Below are 16,324 nucleotides of genomic sequence, written 5' to 3'. Positions count from 1 at the left end.
AACGGAGATAAGGAGAAACTTCTTTATCCAGAGAGTGGAATATCTGTGGAATTCATTGTCAGAGGGTGTGGAGGCCTGTGAGTATATTGAAGAACAAATAGACAAGTTCTTGACTGCCAACAGGATCAAAAGGTTTATGGGCAAAAATTCAGCCAAATGGAGTTGAAACACTTAGCAGCCATGACAGAGCAGACTCAATAGACCAAATGGCCTAATTCCTGCTCTTATAATCTTATCATAGTTAACGTATCATGGATTCAGGCTGCATGAAAATTATACAAAGCTCCTTGAAATTTATCTGCAACTATACACAAAAATATTCCTCTAGCATGTTTCTATTGGACTACAGTTGGTCATATCCTGAAGAGCTTACCCTCGAAATGTTGACTCTCCTTTTCCATGGATGATGCCTGAACGGCTGTGCTTTTCCAACACCACACTTTTTGACTCTGATCTCCAGTCCTCACCTTCTCCTACACTTGGTCATGTGGTTAAGTCCTGGTTAGGGCAGAGCTCCTAAAGTATACATAACCCTGCCAACAAAAACTCCTCCCACTCTACTGTGGCAACTGTTTATTCTGAAAGCAATGCAGTACCATTATATTCATGGTTGAATCTCTAGAAATCGAGGAGCTGAATCATGCATAGTTTCTGTTTAGAATTGTAAATCAGAGAAGCAATGTGTCAAGTTAAGAATTAAGTGCCTGATTATAATACGAGATTGGAACCTTAAATATCAAATTTGCAAGCTTATTAGGGTGGCTGGTTCAGCTGTTCCATTAAACATTTGAGCATAGCCTAGATTGTGAAAATATGACTTCTGCAAGAAACAACATGCTTTAAAAAGAATCTTTTTGTTTCAAGAAAAAAAAGTTGTAAAGGGAAGTCAAGCTGACAGTAAACATTTCATGCATCAGCACAAATCAGCTGCAGTGTTTAGACCATTTCCATTTTAACAAGAATGTGTCCCAAATTAGTACTGACAGACTAAATATTGCTTTTAGAAACACAAGTGTAACAAGCCAAAGGCAGATTTTCTATACTAAACAGGTTCTCTTCTGTTTAACTACCCAAATCCCCAATAATTGGACTACTGTATAGCAAGCTGCCTGGCAACATGTGTAATATGTTATTGAATTTAAGCAAGACAATACCATAGTATCATTATGAAAACTAAATTCCATCCTCCTGACATTTATAATACACTCACTCAGTTACATATGTTCCAGTTATAAACTGGAAATCAATGCATGGAATCTCATTAGAAGGAAAGCACTAATAAAAAGTTAGATCAAGTTCTAGTAAATCTCATTCACTTGCACCTGTGCTACCCTAATTAAGTTTGATACAAGTCCACAAATATACTGCTACCGAAGTTGAAACCACTAAATTGTCAAATACCAACATCTTCCTTCATTTGCAAATCTCTACTTACCTTACTATCCAGGTGCTAGAAATGAAACCTTCAGAGAATGCTCTGCCTGCAAACCTGGCTTCTAATGACTGTGACTGCTCCAAACCAGTTGTGACTGCATATACCAAACCATACGATACTGACAGCAGGTTTTGTTAATGTCAAAAACAAATGGCCCCTTAATGCTATTAGGCTGGCCTGCTGACAACAGAATAGTCAAATCTGTTCTCATCCCAAGCAATTTTGAAACTAATAATAGATATTTTTGTATATAATAAAAGATAATGTATATTTCAAATCAGTATTAGCGTGAATTCAGAAAGGAAATAAGTTATAGCAGCTCCAAATTTAACTACCTACATTCACTTTCATTTGCCATTTTAAGTAGACTCCAAGTTGTTCAGTTCTTAAACGTTTTTGCAGTTAAAAGATAATAAGGCATGAATAGGATTATACAAATTTAGCTAATTGAAATATATTATCTAATCACTCTGAGGTGGTATTGTTAACATTACAGTAGCAATTCAGATGGGGAATCATCCCATTTGTAGCAGTTCCAATAACTTAGAATCCCATTTGTAACAAGAACAAAATACTACAAATGCTACCAATCTAAAATTAGAAGCAGAAAATGCTGTAAACACTCATTTAGCAAGTCAGACAGAATCTGAGGACACAACATTAAATTAATGCCACAAAATTCCACGTTTCTCCACTTGAAGCCCTTAAAAAAAAAGGGTTTCTGGGCAATCACCTACGTAGTTTGGTCTACATACTGACCATTCTTTCAAATAAAAGAAATCCTCCTTCATTTCTACTTCCTTTTGTTGAACTTAATTTGCAAATATTGTCTTTTGTGATTCAGTTCTGGATACAACCGAAGGTTTAGTATATTGTGTTAAGATGCAGTTATTCATCATAGAACCACAGGAAGAAATTAATGAAAGCACTGAAAGGGCAGACTGGTTGGATCCACTGTTCTTCCTGGTCCAAACTTTTTTTAGACTAAGCTTTTAGAATTATACCAAACATGCTTGCCAATGACAAACAAAACCTGCAAATTTTAGAGATCAGAAATGTGTTCGAGAAACTCAGCATATCTGACATCTGTGAAAAGAGAAACAGTTAACATTTCAAGTGCAATACGACTTTTCTTTAAACTTACTTTTGTCAAGATCGTGACAATACTACGGCTTTAAGTGGTGTACTTCGTGAAGAAAGGTTGAGACAGAGGTAGAGAGTAATCTACTCAAAGCCAATAAAGTAAACGGCTTGAGGGGCTTTGGGCTTTTCTTTTAAAAAGCAGGAACAATAGAAGCAGCCTGAATGGGTGGGGTCAAGCTCCCAAAGAACCAGGATTTTTAGTTCTAGCTTTCTGAAGTTGCTGGGGGTCTTGAAGCAGAATGTGGAAGCTTTTCTTCCTTCTCTCTGGTACAACTAAAAGCTTGGGTTATCTTCATGCTGTTAAAATTGCACATGAGGCAATTTTACTTTTGCCAAGAGTGTGTGTTTACAGGATGTGACTATATTGGAACAGTTAATTAGTAGTTAATATGTATATTATTTTGTTAAGCATTTCAACGGAGTTACAGTTAAGCCAATTCTTTTCCTTTTTCATGTTGTCTATATTTATGCTGAGGTCAAAATACAAACTGTTTAAAGTCAATTAGTTTGACAAATTGAATTGTATTTAGAACGAAATGCCTTACACTTACTTGCAAAAGTAAGTTAGGGTCTAGGCCGTCTCCTTAATATATTTTGAGGGGTTTAGTCTCATCCATAACAAGATTAAAAGCACAATGATAGTAATTGCCACAACATAAAACAAATACTAGAGGGACAAGAGAGGCAGATACATGGGAGTGTGACCAGTGCAATTTTCCCTCCAAGAAGCTCACGATCCTGACCTGGAACTAACTATATTCTTATTTCTTCATGTCATTGGATCCAAATCCGGTAGCTCCCTTCCAAACAGCGCTTTCGGTGGACCGAAACCACGTCAGAAAAAGCAGCTCTTCACCACCTTTAAAGGCAATCGGGGATGGGCAATAATAAATGCTGACCCTAGCCAGTGACACCCACATTCTGTGAATACAATTCAATCTTAAAGAATGTTTCATTTCCCTATCACTCTGATAAGTCACAGAATAACAGAATGATAATAGGGGATCATTTGAATCAACATGTTCACAAAGGATCATTGCAAAAACAGCTATTCGGGCAGCTGTCCTTTACAACAATAGCTACAGCTTCTTTAAATTTCTCTACCTTATTGGTATCTCCAAGTTCTGGCACCACACTCCTAAATCTTGTTTACCTTCACACCTTTCCTAAGTTTTAATGCTCAGATCTGTACACAATATTTCAGCTAAGCTAATTTAGCATTTTATAAATTCCACTAATTCTTCCATACTCCGTACGCAGGTCATTTATAAAGCCGAAGACCACATATAACTTATTAACACCTTTCTCAAATTGCCCTGCCAACTTGAATGATTTGAGCAAAAACACCTTAGACCCCTGTATTCTTATAATCCTATAGAAACGCAATTATTTTGTATTGCTGTACTGTACATCCCTTCAACATTATTTTTACAGACCTTTACCATGTAGTGCAAATGTCTGCATCTTAAAGAATGCTGCGTATGATATGCAGTTTGTCCCCATGTGCCATATCCCAACTGCTATGTCACTGCACACCTGTTCAGATTCATAGAAACATTATTTCCAGGCAGTGGCAAGGGAGCAACAACAGAATATTGCAACACTGCAAGCAATTCCATGTCTTGTCAGGATAGATTAATGGAAATCCAATAGTAAGTACTTTTGTCTTTTTCAACTTTAAAAAAAAAGTCACATAAAACAGCGGTACGAATAGAAGGTTTTTGAAATATCATTGGCTCCCAAACTACTAATCTTCCTCCACACTCAAAGGAATTAAAAATTATAAACTACAATTATTCTTTAAAATCAGCTGACGATAGAGACCTCACGCTGTACACCCTACATCGTGCTCAATATACCATTACTCAGAATGGGAAAAGCTTATTCTTTTCATATTTAAAAGAAGAGTAATAGAGCATGTGGTAACTGTATCATCTGTACAGCCATCTACAGACTCACCAAGAGTGGAAGAGAATCATTCTCATCTGAGAGCGCGCCGAGGAATGAAAACAAAAGGGGTAGAATTTCCTGTCATGGCATAACTGATAATTGGCACTAAATATATTTGTTTTGTCATCAATCTTGCCAATGTGAAGTTGGACCAAAGTTTTCAATGGTCCTCATGTGAATTACCAGAGCACAAGAGTCAGTGCAAAATAAAAATCAGTATGAATCATGCATAGTCACTGAGTGAAAAAGGAACTCAAGAGCGGCCGGCCTTATGAAAGGAAAGAAGGAAAACAGCTTTTTCCCCCCCTAAACTTGGCAGTTCAAGACTAGTGGACATTGGCCAGTCCATTTCTTTTCAGAAGTCTCCCCCAGAGATTTTCAAGTAGTTCAAAGCATTTCACTTCTCTCAAACAAATCACATACAAATGGTTCTCCTATAATGCCATTGTTGCATTCCTGCAAAACCTCGCTTAATATAAATAATGGGGCCTATGGGAAAGACGTGGTTGGGGCAGACCAATAAAAATATCACTAACGACTGTTCGACTTTTGGGTGATTTTTGAGCAAAGTGTAGCACAGCCCAAATGAAGGTTGAAATCACATTAATGAAATAAAAATAAATTTAGCACAGTACATTTACAAAATATAAAGAAAGCTGCTCTGTGTACAGAAAACTGCTCTTACAGCTGACATTAAGCATGCACAGAATGACATGAAGATCGGTGCTGACATTATGTATGCACACAGAACGATGCGGTGACTTCAGCACAGACATCGGCACATGCGCAGAATGAAGCATATGAAGCAATCCGTGCTGGGCTCATGCTATTGCATACAGTGGTAAGCAGTCTCGAAAATGCCGTTCACTAATTCTTCAGCAACGTTATTGCCAAATTGCACTGCTGGAATATGCATTATCCAAAAACTACCTGTCCATCATAGGCTAAAGTTAGCTGGAAGAGACCAAAAGAATGCAGATGCTGTAAATCAGAAACAAAGACAGAAACTGCTGGAAAATCTCAGCAGGTCTAGCAGCATCTGTGGAGAGAAATCAGATTTAACGTTTTGAGTCAAGTGACACCCCCACCCCCACTGCAAAGCAGGAGAGCATAATCTTGAACTAGATCTTGACCATTCGACCGAAATTGGAAAGCACATTTTCTACACAGGGGGTAATAAAAATCCAGGATATTCATCCTCAAAAGGCTATGGAGGCTAGGACCAACTTAATTTAAGACTGAGATCAGTATCAATCAATTATATCAACAAATGCAGGTAATTAGAGTTACGGTCTAGATCAAAGATGATCAAAATTGAATGGCAGAAGGCTCAAGGATTGAGTTAGTAACTTAGAGTTTTACTCAAGTCTAATGTGATGGGCAACTCCTTGGGGAGACTGGGAATATTGACGCACCCACACAAACACAATTTTGCTTATTAGTACGCTGCAAAGAAAAATTGAAAAAGTTATGTTTACAGATAAGCTTTAGATTTTACAGGCATCTTCACAACAAACAAGGTTATAGACAAAAAATGGTAAAGTCTCAACGTCTATTCCTGGAGCACTTATACCCATTTGTGATATTCATACTAGTGCATTTTTAGTTCATGCTTACAGATATCATACTGCATTGCATTTTGCTCTGGAGTCAGATTTCCGTGTGCTAATAGACACCCAGCGTTAATTGAGTACACTAGAGATCCAACCTCCTCTTTAAAAAAAAATCAATCTGCAAGTTAGAGGGAGAAAGAAAAAGCAAACTTTGATATAGGAATTTTTTTAAAAAGTTACATATTAGAGCTGAGGAACCACTAATCCTATTAATCACAGTAAGGTCTCAGCTTGCAGAAATTCAACCTACAAAGCTCTCTAGGCTCCAATACAGAGTGAGCAAAATACAAACCGAAATTTATTTTACTTTTGCTGGGCTGAGCATTAGTTTTTAAAAAACTAAAATCTGCAACATGCAAAGTCTTATTTTTATGTAGAAATATTACAATCAAATTGCGTATTTTCATAAATTGCATACAGAAAGGAAGTAGTTATGAAAAGTTTACAAAAACTACTTTGTAGCAAAAATTAATTTTCATAAATATCTTGGTACAACATACACTAATAATTTCAAATGTACAAATTGGATCTATATATAAAGCACAGGAATCTGTTGTATTTCCTTGGAGGATTTCTACAGGAATTTTAGAAGTAAGGATTTTTTTTAAAAGAAAAACGAACAACATGATACTGAGCCCTATAAAATAAGAGAGCTTAAGCAGTATGGTACTATGTTATAGCAGAAAATTCACTGGTAATTCATGGCCAGAGCAGCGAACACCTATTTTCTGCAAGTCTTCAAATGTGAGCGTTTAGTATAATCTACGACAAATCATATCAGTAAACTGTCCTCCTTCTTCTGCTGTTTTACAATCAAAACACCTGAACTACAAGGTTAAACTCTAGAAAGTGGTTTGACTATTCTAGTTAGGTTTTGAACTTTGCATTCCAGTTTACATTCAACATATTTAAAGAAATATTTAGCTTCAGAGGCTCACAATAAAGCCCTCTAGAATCGCACAAAAACCCAATGAAAGTAGATACCTACTGACAGAAGTATATTAGTACTCAGTACAGCCCAGTGGTAATGGTACAGGATAGCAATCCAAGTTATGAACTCAGTGCACCATGGCAGGCCTTGAAAGAAAACCTAATGGTAGCCATTTATGCAAAAAGCTGGTTGAATGTCCTGCCAGATTATATCCAAAAGGTTATTTTCTCTAGGGTTGTCTTCCAAAATAAAAAAGGTTGTTTATTGAATCGCAAGCACTCCCATGCTCGCGTCAATAAACAGAATGGCTCAAGTGCAACAAACAATTTTGCAATCTGCCCATCATTCCATCATGACTTCCTGGCACTTTCCTCAAGATCCTGTTTTCAATAGGTTTAATTGCTAAAAAAGCTACCCAATCAGGCAGATAGTAACAGTAAACATAGTTTAGTAATGGTCTGGGATAAATACAACTGCGTGAGTAATTTGTCCTCTACAACTTTATTGTCCTGATTAATATTGTACTATTGATGAAAAAAAAAATGGTTTAAACTTTGCACCTTAGAACATGGTCTTAATCCAACTTAAGTACAGTATTACAGTTTTAGGTGAGATCCTGCAATTTAAACTCCTGTTTTCAGATGAATCTCATTGCATAGAAAATCAAATCCTGGCAGGGATTTAAGTATGCCAATGTTAAAGCAACAAAGTTAATCTGGTAATTCTGACTTTTTCCCCAAACAAAATTCAATAGCATTAATTTCATACAACTTGAATATGCTGCATTTTTAAACAGAATTCAGTAACTAACATGAAAATCAAAGAGAAATAGTGGCCCAAACCAAATTCTATTTTGGATTGAATTGTAGAGAAACGGTTGTTTCTGAATTGCTGAAATGTGAAGTCCCATTATCTTTGCACCACTTCAAGAACAATGACCATTTGCAACTCCTCTGAAGCAGTCTATATCCAGATCGAAGCTGACAAATGGAAAGTATTTGTAACACACAAGTGACAGACAATGATCATCTCCAAAAGGAGAATCTAACCACTTTTTCAAGATATTCAATGCTATTATCATTACTGAATCCCTACTATCAATATCCTGGTATTACCACTGAACAGAAATATAAACTGTACAAATCAGAAATACTGTGGCAATAGGAGCAAGTCAGGGGTTAGAAATTCTGTTGAAGATAACTCACCTTCTGACTCCCCAAGCCTGTTCACAACCTATAAAAGGCATAAGATAGGAGAAATAGAATACTCCCCACTTGCCTGGATGAGTGCATCTTCAATAACACTCAAGCAGCTTGACATCAGAGGACAAAGCAGTTCACTTGACTGACAACCATTCCACCAGCTCCAGCATTATTTCCTTCCACCACCACATATTGACAGCAGTGCATATTATTAACAAGATGTAGTGCAGCATCTCACCAAGTTCCCTTCAACAACATTGCCAAAATATTAAACTTCTATCACCTAGAGAAGGGCAACAGGTGCACAACAATACCACCAACTTTAGATGTCCATGCAGAAGAACGAAAAATTTGCAGGAATACTGAACACCGCCACTTGTACATTTACCTCTAAACCACATATCATCATGACTTGGAACTATATCACCAATCTTTCACTGGTCAGTCAGAGTCAAAACCATGAAATAACCTCTCTGATAGCACTGTGGGGGTGTACCTACCTCCCATGGACTGCAGCAATTCAAGGTGGCAGCTCACCACCACCTTCTCAGGGGTAATTACGGATGATCAATAAATGCTAGCATAACCAGCGACATCTGCAGTAGGAAGAAATGTTCAAATTTTAAAAATTTAACCTCCAGATGAATAGTATCGCAGCTCCATGCAAAGTCAAAGAGATGCAAAATGTGAAGGTTCCAGTGCAAGGATAATGACCATTTGCAACTTCAGATATTGAAGCAGTCTATGTCCATATCTGAGCTGACAAATGGCAAACAATACTTGTGCCACACAAATGACAGACACTGCTCATCTCCAAAAAAGAATCTAACCACTGAAATCTACTAACTCCAGGTTTTTTTTATAGAGGTTCCAAGAAATGTACAGCTTTTCAGTTACCAATCAAATCAGACGTGGAAAACATTTTAAACAGATTTTTTTAAACATTCTTAACTTCCTTTCACATTCATATTTGGACAGTTGGAAAAAGTTTTCTCTTATGTGCAATATCAGGTGGTTTAGTTAGTATACAGAATTTAGTTGCTTCTCCACAATGCTTTCACATTTGAGAGCTCAAGTAGTACTATACACTTTCTTTTGTTCCATCACTGCTAAGTCTAGCACAGGCATGAGCTGTTGGTAGAATTCTTGCCAAGTCAGAAGGTTGTGAACTTGAGTTCAAGGCCAAATACTTCAATTTAAAACATTCTTGGCATTCTAGTACTGCAGCAATGGAGGTGCGTTCTTTGAGAGATATTAAACCACAGCTTTGTCCACAGTACAATTTGAACTGCAACAGTGGGAAGTTTTTCTTTTACGCTTTTTGGGATGTCAGCATTGCTGGCATGCACATGATTGGTCACTCATCTGATCATCAGATGCAGGTAAACCCACAGTGCTGGTAGGGAGAAAGTTTCAGGATTTAGGCCCAGAAGTCTAATAGTCTTGAGCTCATTAGGACAAATCCAACAGTGTCAGAATTTAACAGCTGGCGTCAATTTGTATTATAGGAGAAAAGGATGCTGGTTTTCCACTGCAATACCTCATCCAATGCAACCAGGAGCTACCTATGTTCCATTTGTTTGTAGTGAACAGGTCAAGCTGTATGAGTGTATACAACTCTTAGCAAATATAAGAGTTGAACCACATTATATCTCAATCAATCAAATAATTTTAAATTAGCATAGTTACTAGCACAGTTAGGAATTTTCAGGAAGTGTTGAGATGTGATTCTACTATTCACATCACATGGCTTTTTGGGATCTGTAGCCACAGGATGTTTGGAGTACAGCCAATTATGATTACCTAGAGAAACATTGTGTTTGATTCAATAAACTAGAGAGACATGCAGACCACAGAGTCATAGCATGGAAACAGACCCTTCGGTCCAACTCACCCATACGATCAGATATCCCAACCCAATCTAGTCCTACCTGCCAGCACCCGGCCCGTATCCCTCCAAACCCTTCCTATTCATATACCCATCCGGATGCCTTTTAAATGTTGCAATTGTACTAGCCTCCACTATTTCCTCTGGCACATTCTTGGGTTCACGCTGGCAATAAAACTTCTACACTATGGTACTTGATTAGTGAGAGGCAAGATGTAATTTTTAGACTGATGACTCCATTCGGTTAGTGAAACACACCACTTGCATTGACATTGCATGATAGCAAAGTGGAGTGTTTTGTTTTAATCATTATCCAATTCAGAGATACTTGACCTTTCCAAAGTAATTTCATTTTTGAAATTGGAGGACTTTGGTCCAAGTTAGATTTTGCACAATGGAAAATCAATAATGATCCAATCAAAATCTACTGATCTGAAGGTTAGCTATGGTACCGTCTATTTCCATAGAAAGTCTGCAGAACAAACAAATGGTTAGACTGCCACTTTAAAGCTTGCTGACCAAATCAATCTTTCGCATATGGAGTTTATACAAATTCCAAATCAAATGCAAATTATTGAGATCAGCTTTTGGTAGACAGAAGTAGTGAAGAAACCAAAAACTTTCAACTAGCACGAGGAGGAAAGGGGAACGTATGAAATTTCTCTATATCAAAAGGGAATTTGAACAAAGTGCCATTTTATAGTCTAGCCTTCAAGTACAAGCATGTCCTTCGATAACTCGTCTTTCTTTTTCACCCCTCAATCACCCCAACACTTTGTCCTGTCGCACTGCATCTTTTGTAAGCAGAATTACTTATTAAGATGATACTAGCTGAAGGAGGTCTGGTCAAGTCAGAACCCAGAGTGGAACCTGGCTGATTGGTCAAACGTTTAGATTTTGCAGTTGAATACGGCGTTGGCAAATCACTGAACATGTGCTCTCGGGGCTACAAATGTTCCTTAAATGAAAAGACACAATCTTATTACACAAAAAAGGGAGGAAAATTATGCGTATAGAAGATAGTTCAGAAATATCTTTATATAAAATGGAAAAACAAAAAATATCGATCTATATCCCAACAGTATTCTTTTACAGGATACTAACTTTCCAGAGAAATATAATTCCTCTCCTAACTGACTCTTTCCACTTTTCTCCTTGGACTTCTGAAATATTTTTAGAATCTTTCTAGTTCTGCTGGCTGAAAACTCATCAGTTCTCAACTTGAATTTTAAAAAAAAATAAATTCTAATCATTTGGATACTTCTTTCCACCAGTGTGAAAATTGTACCCTTGAATCAAAAACTTCATTAATCTGCTAGGGAGCAACTGAAGCCATAAGTAAATCAAAAGCCTCTAACTTATTTTCTCTTTGGTAAATTCAGCAGTACAAACTTGTTTATTTAAAAGGAGGCAACTGCCTATGATAATTATTACTAGCTTATTAATCTAAAGACCAAAGCAATATTCTGGAAACCTGGGTTCAGATTCCACCATAGCAGATGGTAGCATATGAATCGTAGGGAAAACCGATGCGTTTTGCTAATGCTCTTTAGGATGGAAACTGCCACCCGTGCATGATCTGGCTTACATGTAGCTTGCAGGTGACTCTTAAGTACCTTGTGCACAATGGGGGATGGGCAACAAATGCTGTCCTAGTCAGCAATGCCCATACCTCATGAAAGAGTTAAAGAAAAAAAAATCAGGTATATAGGCATTCTGCGAGGCAGTTAATTGAACAACACTTTTTTCAAAAATAATTCCGGTTTTAGATAAATATCTAAATTACTTTCTAAATTCAAAGTTATCCTGACAACCAAAAGCAAAATCCAAGTGGGAATTTTAATACGTCACGGAGTGAGTTTGTAAATCTCTGGCTTGAACGGACATTTCTGGAAATAGCTGAGTCAGAGTTATAAAGGTCTGTTGTTTTCCTTTGAGCAGTGAAGATGGAGAATGGACGTGAATAATATATGAATACGGCATGATTAAAGCCCAAGCTGGCTGGCGGTGTGTGTGGAAGCAGGCAGCCAGAGATGGCAAGGCCACAAGAGCAGGCTGCCCGGGGTAGCAGTGGAGGCGAGGTCAAACCCGAAGTAGCAGAGGTTGAGCCTTTGAGGAGTGAAGTCTAGTGTGGGTAGGTGTTTATGGACTATGGTGTTGAACTGTTGCCGTATATACTTGTGTACAGGTGGTACTTTGAAATTAGGGGGTCAACTAATACACAAGTTATTGTTTTTGAGGGGATGAAATTCATGTTTTTCCATTTTTTTTTACTCATACCAAGCAAGAGCCAGATCTCTACATAAATTAATAAAGAAAAATTACAGCCAGTATTGAATATTTATCTACAAAATAACTGTCTCCATTCTGCCCGCTACAGTAGAATGATACAGTAGTCGCCCCACCACCCCTGTACCCACGGGGTATGCGTTCCAAGATCTACCAAGGAAGCCCAAAACTGCGGATAGGTGCGAACCCATTCATTTAAATGGGAAATTTACCTTTCCAGCAGCCCCCGGTTCCTGGTTCTGGAACATTCCCTGTAATATATTCAGGCTGCAGAAAACCATGGGTAACAAACAGTGGAAACAGACTCTGTGGATATGGCGGTCGCCCTCTACTGTCATTCTGAAAACCTGGAGCGGCGTGTGACATCTGGAGGACTGGAAGGCTCTGAACAGAGCTGTATGGCCAACAAACTGAAAAAGTGGAGCAGAGCACAATGGGCAGGTATACAGACTCAAATTCTGATCTGTAACTGTGAAGAACTCGGGTTGACGTTTACACGTGATTTGAAAAATACATGATTTTTGGCTAAAATACATGAGATCGACCTATTCATGAGTACATATGGTAAGTGTTTCTATTTGTTTTTCAACTTTTTAAGGAGGACTGAATTGCTTAACATCTTATCCTTTGTTTTCTTTATCCTTCTGCTTTATACAGAGATTCTGTATTAGAGTACCTTTGTACTTAAGATGGTACCATAAATGATGACTTGTGATATATGTGACAGTAAACCCGAATTGAATTGAATTAGTTTGTCTATCTTTATTTCATAAGTGCAAATCCCAAAAATGATAATAGCCTTATAAATACTTTTCACAATGTGTATTTCTTTTAATTTAGGGCACAGTATTCACTGCTCACAAAGCAGTTTTGGAGAGATTAAACACTTTTCTGAATTGCCTTTGTTCAGTCTGCAAATATGACCCCAAATGCCTGCCATTTTAATTTTCTGCCTGATGCCCAGTCTTCTGCCTTCAGTTTCTGCTGAATCTACTATTTAATTCAGCAAATCCCTCCAAATGGCAAATTCCACATATTCAGCACCCCTTACAGAAAGAGAGTTCTTCTGTATTTCCTACTGGATTCCTTGTTGATTATTTATGTTGAAGCAATCCAGTTATAAATTTCCCCACAAAAGCAAACACTCTTAGAATTATTAATACAATAAGGATCTACTTAAATAGATCGATGATGCAATAAAATTGTAGATTAATTGAGGGTTTTGAAATTACTGGCATCTTTTGTGAACAGGTAATAATTAGAATATTATACTATCAGTAACAGCGTATGACACTATCAACAAAGCATTCAATAGTCAGATGTAGGACAACTGGGGTTCTAGACTTTACTGATTATTCATTTCACCAGCATCTGTGTGCTGATACAGTTCGCCATTCTTTCCAAAAGGTAAAGGAATCCCTCCTTGCATGAAGGGACTTCGCTTGCTAATTTATTATTCAACCTTCATTCTCCCACATTTCAAAAATGAAACAAGCAATGAAAAAAATCCAGATCTTTCCAGTCATTTGATTGGGATACAGACCCAGAAACTCAATTTTTCAGCACAACAAAATAAATACTTGGCTTATAATTTGCAAGAAGTTAAATATAGTTTCACCCCTCAGAACAATTGAGTATTGGATTGAGGTGAACAGTAAGAAATAGTAATTATTGTGCGATAATGTAAGAAAACCAAGTTTTTGAAGTATATGCAAACACGAGGGTTTTCCAATGTTTCAACCATTAATATTTCTGTGGGAAGTGAACTCCAATGAAATCATTCTCACAGGTAACTGCATCTCTGCTTCTTAGTCTATATTCTTTCAGACTCAATCTCATCATCTACACGGTCTTAGAAATTTTTATCAGTTTTTGAATCAGCTAGTCTTTCTTTTCCATTGTGGGTGGCACGGTGGCACAGTGGTTAGCACTGCTGCCTCACAGCGCCCGAGACCCGGGTTCAATTCCCGACTCAGGCGACTGACTGTGTGGAGTTTGCACGTTCTCCCCGTGTCTGCGTGGGTTTCCTCCGGGTGCTCCGGTTTCCTCCCACTGTCCAAAGATGTGCGGGTCAGGTGAATTGGCCATGCTAAATTGCCCGTAGTGTTAGGTAAGGGGTAAATGTAGGGGTATGGGTGAGTTGCGCTTCGGCGGGTCGGTGTGGACTTGTTGGGCCGAAGGGCCTGTTTCCACACTAAGTCTAATCAAGTCTAATCTAATCAAACTTTTGACTAGCTTCATCAATTTAGCTCCTTTATCCAGATAGTCCAAATTTTAATTTTCCTACCATGCATAGTTTTTCTGGAATAGCTCAATTCATACTTCGACCTATTAAAAGCTCAAGACAAGCACCAGGAAGGCAGGCCACATGCCATCAGCCTTCACTCACTGTAACTCTTGCCATTGCCTTCAGCACTTTTCCAAAAGGCTTTCATTGTCCTCTTAAATATCCTCACTATGAACTCTTAAATGTCCCATGATATAAAATTAAACAACTAGCTTAGAAAATACAGGTTAGACAGAGTAAATGATGACTGCATGCATTTTTCTATGAATGCAGCACAGCACCAGTTAGGAACATAAGAAAAGGAAGTTTGATGATCACGTGGCAGCCAGAATACTGGATAGAGGAGGATGGCAAAGGTCAGCAGGATTGATAATTGCAGTTTCCTTGGACATTGAGGGATCCTAAAACAGATTGACAAGATATACAGAAAATTTTGTTTGAAGAGAGACCGAGTTACTCAAGCTCTTTTCTGGTGGACAAAATTAAAAATCACACAACATCAGGTTATGGTCCAACAAGTTTATTTGTAAGTACTAGCTTTCGGACGAAAGAGAAGCACTCCGAAAGCCTGCTGGACTATAACCTGGTGTTGTGTGATTTTTAACTTTGTCCATTCCAGCCCAACATCAGCACCGCCTCATCATTTTTGCTTATGCTATTTCCTCAAGTATGACATGACCATATGTTTCTAATAGACATTGTTATTAGAAAGTTAAAACATAAATTCCCCAAACAAGTCAAACTGGGCTTACAATTGATGACCATGGCAATTCTGCAAACGCAGAGTGTATAAATATTGGAAACAGAAACAAAAGTAGGCAATTTGGTTCAACAGAACCAATCCACCATTCAACATAATCATAGCTAATCTTCTATCTTGCTTTTTTCTCACAGCCCACAACATTGTTAGCTTCCAGAAATCTGTTTTTCTTTCTTAAATATATTCAATTATTTCAGCTCCACAGCCTCTTGTGGGAGAAAATTCTGAAGGTTCATTACTATGTAAGTGAATTTTTCTTGTCATCTCACCTATTGCACATCCTGAGACATTGAGCCTTTGATCTGGACCCAGGCCATGGTATACTTCTGCCTCAGCTGATGGTATACTTTATCCAGCCCAAGAATTTCACACTTTTCAAAAGACACCTTGTCACCTTTCAAAACACCAGTGAATATAGGTCCACTCAACTCAATTTCTCACCATATGAGAAATCATCCATCCTAGGACCCAGGTGAATCTTTGTTGCACTCCATCTACGGCAAATACATCCTTCCTTGGGTAGGGAGGCCAAAGCAGCTGGCAATACTTTAGGTGTGGTCTCATCAATGCTCTAAACATTTGCAGTGGGAGTTCCTTGATCTTGTATTCAAACCGTCTCACAATAAAGGCCAATATACCATGTACCTTCCCACTGCGTGCTGCACCTACATACTTGCTGTTGATGAGTGTACTTTGTTCCTTCGTGCATCAACCTTTTCCAATCTATCACCATTTAAACAATACTGTCCCCCTACGAAAGTTGACAAATTGAATGCTAATGATATACTAATGCAAATCAGTTTCGAAATATATGGTACTATTCACT

At 37.9% G+C, this 16,324-nt stretch overlaps 1 protein-coding gene across 11 annotated transcripts in view; it reads right to left on the bottom strand.

Annotated features, from left to right (window-relative positions):
* Positions 1–16,324, bottom strand: part of LOC132815078 (protein tyrosine phosphatase type IVA 3-like) — a 155,325-nt gene that overhangs the window by 57,575 nt on the left and 81,426 nt on the right. Inside the window, exon 1 of one of the 11 annotated variants that reach the window (XM_060823802.1) lies at positions 8,775–8,854. The exons of 8 other annotated variants lie outside the window; for them this stretch is intronic. The gene's annotated coding sequence lies outside the window, so the exon portion shown is untranslated. Of the gene's footprint in view, positions 1–373; positions 392–1,435; positions 1,457–8,774; positions 8,855–16,324 lie in introns of those variants that run through there. 2 more of the 11 variants (XM_060823798.1, XM_060823801.1) reach the window with 2 other exon arrangements.

This window comes from Hemiscyllium ocellatum, chromosome 4 (assembly GCF_020745735.1).
Source record: "Hemiscyllium ocellatum isolate sHemOce1 chromosome 4, sHemOce1.pat.X.cur, whole genome shotgun sequence".
NCBI lineage: Eukaryota > Metazoa > Chordata > Chondrichthyes > Orectolobiformes > Hemiscylliidae > Hemiscyllium > Hemiscyllium ocellatum.
Note: the sequence above shows the minus strand (reverse complement) of the source record. Positions and strands in the feature narration are given on the sequence as shown.